This window comes from Magnolia sinica, chromosome 1 (assembly GCF_029962835.1).
Source record: "Magnolia sinica isolate HGM2019 chromosome 1, MsV1, whole genome shotgun sequence".
NCBI classification, from domain to species: Eukaryota; Viridiplantae; Streptophyta; class Magnoliopsida; order Magnoliales; family Magnoliaceae; genus Magnolia; species Magnolia sinica.
This window is the reverse complement of record NC_080573.1, coordinates 68,212,591-68,219,262: the sequence shown is the minus strand read 5'-3', so window position 1 is coordinate 68,219,262 and position 6,672 is coordinate 68,212,591.

Below are 6,672 nucleotides of genomic sequence, written 5' to 3'. Positions count from 1 at the left end.
TCAAGTGAGATTCTTTTGGATCGATTGATATCTTGCGCAAATACCAACACTTAGAGAAATATCGGGTCTACAGTTAGATATAACAAACTACCAATCATACTCCGATAAAGTTTTGAGTCAACATTTTTACCATTAGAGTCTTTTGATAGTTTCAGGGTAGTACTCATAGGAGTATCGAAATTCTTGCCATTCTCAAATCCAAATCTCTTAATTAGATTCAAGGCATACTTAGATTGAGAAATGAATATTCCTTCAGATTGTTGCTTTACTTGCAATCCAAGGAAATAAGTCAATTCCCCAACCATGCTCATTTCAAACTGTGATTTCATCAAATCTGCAAACTCAGTAGTCAAGTCAGTACAAGTTGATCCATAAATGATATCATCAACATAAATCTGTACCATTAAGATATGATCATTTTGTTTTTTAACAAACAGAGTTTTATCAATAGATCCCATTTGAAAATTATGAGTTAAAAGAAATTTCGTTAGTTTCTCATACCATGCCCTAGGTGCTTGTTTTAATCCATAAAGTGCCTTTTAAGCCGATACACATAATCAGTATTTTTGGAATCTTCAAATCCCATTGGCTGTTCAACATAGACTTCTTCATGTAAATCGCCATTTAGAAAAGCACTTTTCACATCCATTTGATAAATCTTTATCTTTTTAAAACATGCAATGGATATAAATAGTCTGATAGATTCAAGACGTGCTACTGGCGCAAAGGTTTCATCGAAATCAATTCCTTCAATTTGAGTATAACCTTGTACCACCAGTCTAGCCTTGTTTCTCATTATATTTCCACATTCGTCAGACTTATTTTTGAAAATCCATTTTGTTCCGATGATGTGTTTATTTTTAGGTCTTGGTACGAGATACCAAACATCATTTCTTATGAATTGGTTGAGTTCATCTTGCATCGCAACAATCCGGTTCTTCATTAGTAAGCGCTTCTTTTACGTTAGATGGTTCAATTTGGGATGTAAAACATACATAATTACATATATCCTCAAGTTGTCTACGGTGCGAACACCGGTGAGAGGGTTTTCAAGAATTTGTGTGGTTGGATGATCTTTAACAATCCTCAACTCAGATTCAGTTTGATTTGATTTAGTATCGTGTGTATCAATGATTAGTACTTCATCATTATCTGAATTAGAAGTTGGTGTGTTTAAATGATCATCAATGAAAAAATTAATTGATTCTTGAATCACACCAGTCCTTTTGTTCAGGACTCTATAAGCTCGACTGTTTAAAGAGTATCCTAGAAAAATACCTTCATCACTCTTCGTATCGAACTTTCCCAAATTTTCACGATCACGTAAAATATAGCACTTGCTGCCAAAAACTCGAAAGTATTTAACAGTAGGCTTTTTATTGAACCACAATTCGTAAGCCGTCTTATTATTATCTTTTTTTGTGTAGACTCGGTTAATAATATAGCAAGCTGTGTTGACTGCTTCAGCCCAAAGATTTTTAGAGAGCTTCATGCTATTCAACATGACATTAGCCATTTCTTGAAGCACCCTATTCTTCCTTTCTACAATTCCATTTTGTTGTGGAGTTTTGGGAGCAGAGAATTCATGTAATATTTCTTGGTCGGTACAGAACTTCTCAAAATTGCTATTCTCAAATTCAGATCCATGATCACTACGAATCTTACTGATTTGAGAGGATTTTTCAGTTTGAATCCTTTTGAGAACTTTTCTTACTTCTTCAAGGGTTTCAGATTTATCCCTTAAGAAGACTACCCAAGTGAATCTGGTAAAGTCATCAACTATTACCAAGATGTACTTTTTCCCACCTCGACTTTCTGTTCTGGTAGGTCCTATCAGATCCATGTGGAGAAGTTCGAGTGGTCTTGATGTGGTATTTGAATTCACCTTTTTGTGTGAGTTCTTTGTTTGTTTGCCTATCTGGCACGCACCACATATTTTATCTAATTTCTGAAGTTTGGGTAAACCTCTTACAAGTTCTCGTTTGCTCAATCGATATAAATTTCGATAATGTACATGTCCAAGACGTTTGTGCCATAAATCAGTCTCCTCTGTATGGACCATGTAACATGTTTGATTAGATGAGCTGGATTCACTAATAATATAGCAATTTTCAGACGTTCTACGTCCAGTTAATATTACAGAACCCTTATTATTTAATATCTCACAGCTTTGATTAGAAAACCGAACATTATGGTTATTATCACATATTTGTGATATACTAAGCAAGTTGTGCTTTAGGCCTTCAACATATAAAACATTTTTAAACACTGGAAGATTAAAAAGTTGAACCGTACCTTGGCCTAAAATCTTGCATTGCTTCCATCACCAAATGTGACTGAACCATCAGTCATATCTTTCGATCGGTGAATAAAGCTTTGTCACCTGTCATATGCCTGGAGCATCCACCGTCTAGGTACCACTTTGAATGACTTGTTGCTTTGAAAGCAGTGTGAGCAACCAATCAGGTGACTTTAGGAACCCATTTCATAACTGTTTTGGGTTTAGGAACATAGTTGGTCTTCTTTTGTGTATATTTGTAGGAATGACCTATAGAGTTAGATTTTAATAGCTCCTTGAGTAAATCAACTATCTTTTCAACTAGTGGATTTCGATTCTGATAAAGTTGACATGGTTGTTTCTAGGTTTTTGAAAAGTTTTTGAATTTTTAGAAAAATCTTGATAAGTACTTTTCCCTTTTGAGTTTGAGGACTCTCCTTTAACAAATATAGGAGGAGTATACTTTTGTTTAGGAGGTTGATTTTTATCATAGCCCAACCCGGATCGATCACCACATTTTCTTGATCCGGATAAAAGTTTTTCTAACTTTGGATCACCTTGGGCATATTTCCATGTGTCCTTTAAACTTAGAAGAGAAGAAACTTCAGCTTTTAAGTTTCTCAATTTCAGATTTTAAATCAACAATTTGAGAGTTTTTAAATTCCAAATCGCATTTTGATTTTTCAAAATTATCTGAAATTTGTGATTTTTCTAAGACAAGCGATTCAAAACAATTTTTGAGTTTAGAAAACTTTTCTTTTTGAAGTTTAAGTTTGACAACAATTTTACAACTTTCCTTATATAGGGCATTGTAAGCGTCTTGAAGATCATCTTCATTTTCACATTCACTATTCAGATTTTCTTCACTTGTAGAGTCATTATCTGAAAATGTGAATTTGGCTAGAGTCATAAGAGCTTTGACCTCATTGCCCGACTCAGTTTCAGAATCTTCTGATTCAGAAGAACCTTCAGAATCCGATGATTCATCCCATGTAGCCAACATACCCTTCTTCTTGGGTTTGTCCCTTTTAGGACATCTATTTGCTAAGTGCCCATATTCTAGACAGTTGTAACATTGACTATCTTTCAAAGATTTTCGAGATTTGGGTCTAAACTTCTTTTTGTCATTTGATTTTTGAAAATCAACCCTTTTCTTGCTTTTGAAAATCTTATAAAATTTTTAGCCAAAAGAGACATATCATCTTCTGAATCAGATTTTCTTTTGAATTACATTTAGAAGATTTTAGCGCGATAGATTTACCTTTAGGAGCTTTAAAGTTTAACTCGTAGGTTTGTAGAGAACCAACTAGTTCTTCAACCCTCATATTATCCGTATCACGAAGTTCTTGGATTGCGGTTACTTTAGAATTGAACCGTTCAGGAAGTGAGCGTAATATTTTTGCACATACTTTACTTTCCGGGATTTTATCGCCAAGACCCCACATTGAGTTTACAATGTCATTCAATCTAGTGTAAAAGTCCATAAACATCTCATTTTCCTCCATATGAATTTCTTCAAATCTGGTTGTGAGGAGTTGGACTTTAGATTTTTGACAATTGTAGTACCCTCGTGTGTCATTTCTAATGTATCCCAAGCTTGCTTTGCAGATATCACAAGAAATGATTCTTTTGAACTCATCCGGTGATAGTGCGCAAGTAATTGCATTTAGTGCTTTAGCATTTGCACTACTCTCACTTTTCTCAAGGGTGGTCCATTGGTAATATGGTGTGGTTTTCATAGACTTTGAACCATCAACCCCAAGAACTTCCATGATAGGAGGATTCCATTCACCACCGTGGCTTGCCACACATTTTCATCCATTGATTTGAGGAAGATCCTCATTCGGCTTTCCAATAAGCATAGTTGGAGCCATCAAAGGGTGGAGGCCTAGTGATCGAAAGGCTATCAAAATTTGACATCTTAAATAGCTTAAATCGTTAGCTCAGAATTAAATCCAAGAATTAAAAGGAGCTATTAGGCTCGATACCACTTGAAAAGGCCAAGCTATATGTCCTAGAGGGGGTGAATAGGACAATGCCAAATAAAAACTTATAACAGCGGAATAATAAAGAAAATGATTAGCCAAATTAAATAATAATGCAGGAAAGAAAAACAACCTCAAAATTCAGATCTTGAGAGGTTGATACAAACGTTATTCTAAGGACAACCTTACACCAAAAACAGAGTTTATGGTAGGACAACCTTATTTCTAGAAAGGTCTTTGTATCAAGTCTCAAATCGAAGAGGAATACAAAAACAAATATGAACTGAATTGAAATAACTTGTAATTAAAGATGTATTGTTCTAGGGACAGCCATACACCATAAAAATGGCAGGGCAACCTTGCTGGAACAACTTTCAAAATGAAATTGAAAAACAAGCTTATAAAGGAATAGCAGAAAGTAAATTCTAAGCTATTACAACATTCTCACAAAGCTTGAAATAATTACAACATTCACCACCATACATACATCCCACAAAAAGAATAAAAACAATTAAAAGAATAAATCAATCAACCACAACTCAAAGGATTTATAGTGGTTCGCCTGTGTGTTCACCAACTGTTATCCAACAGCCACACAAAAAAATCTACTCCACTCCTAATATCCTCACACAGGGGATATTAGCGTTCACTAAAGATAGGTTTTCCCAGGTTCACCCAAAACCCTTACAATTGTGTCTTTGTATGTGGGCTTACACAATTAAAAAACCCCACTTCTGAGTTTTCCTGGCTTTCCTCAGATAACCAATATAACAAGATTTTTCTGGCAAATCTTGAAAGAAACCAAAATAATAGAAAGGAATTTACAATATGTAAAATACCTGAATATCTTCTTCGTTGTAGCAGCCCGGTAGAACCAAATCAAAGTAGATGATTGAATGTCCAAGTTCAATGTCCAGTACTTGATTACAATGGTTCTAGTTCTAATTGATTTTAAATTAAACCAAACAGGGCTTGCCTTAATTGATTTTGATTCCAAAGAAAGGGAATAACAATTCCTCTTTTCAAATCAGATTGGAATATAAGAAACAAAATCAATTAAAATAAAGCTAAGGAAAGAAGATATTAAATAAGCACACTTAGCTTAGATGGAGCACAAAATTATCTCTCGAAGTTCGACGAAGATTGGCTTGAATACTATAATTAAATCGATGATTTCTTCGAGATTCGTGCTCTATTTATAAGTGAAAAGATCAGGTCTTCGATTGTCTAGAGTGCTCTACGACTAGTCGAAGCTCTAACAGATATTTGAAAAATTCGGCGGGATTTGCTTTGACCGTTCTACGATCGTCGTAGCCCTCCTACGATCGTCGTAGGTCACCTACGATCGGTCGTAGGTTTCCTTCGATCGGTCGTAGGTCCTGCAAAGACCCACTCTGGACTTCGAGTTGTAGATTCTACGACCGTCGAAGATGCGTAAACACTGCTTCCTACGATCGGTCGAGCATTCCGTGACTAGTCGAAGGCTATGATTTTATCCTAATTTGTAACAAACTTACGATTGATCGAGGAATTTCTTAGATCGGTCGAAGCAAGTCTAGGACTAGTCGAAGACCTAGGACTAGTCGAAGAACTGACCAATCACATGTAAAATAACATTCGACTTATGTATCCGAAATGACCTACTTTCTAAGGTCATCCTATGGTCAAACAAACCTCAATCAAGAAGTATGGACATTGAAACAAGAGACCATGAAGAATGAGCCTTGAAGTCTTGATGTAGACTAAACCTTGAAGTAGCTCAATCATGAAAGTGGCTTGAGTTTCAACTTGAGTCTTGAGTTCAGCTTGAGTCTTGCCTTGTACTTTCTTTTTCTTTTCAGCTTGAGTCTTGTGAGCAGTTCTTGCATTCAAGAGTCTTGTCTTGTGATCAGTTCTTTCATTCAAGATCCTGAGTCTTGTACTTGAGAGCTTTGCTTGATGTGAGCTTAGCTTGTTCATGTATGTTGATCCTTGAGAGAGCTTCACTTAAGCAGGTTATATATAACATAACAGTGATTTTGGCATCACAAATTTGACAACAAACAGGGATATAAAGTATAGCACTTACACTAGTCATGTGTTGTTGTTGTTTTCACATTATCTTTGTTTCTTGTTTCCTTTGTGATAGCCCTGGTTGGCTTGGTTGGATGTTAGAATAGTCAGTGTTAAAACTTTTGTTAAACTTAGCTCACATGCATTCTCTATCATGATTCATGTAATGCTACATCATATGTATCATGACAAATTTGGTTAAATGAAATGTGTGAAGCTTCTCTTGATTTGAAATGTGTAGAATGTTTGGAAAAATAAGTAATGTTATTCTAAATCTTACACACGTTGTACCCTATGTTGTATATAGGGGATGCCTCCTAAAAACACTTAAAATATAGCAAGTCTTGCACTTGGCGG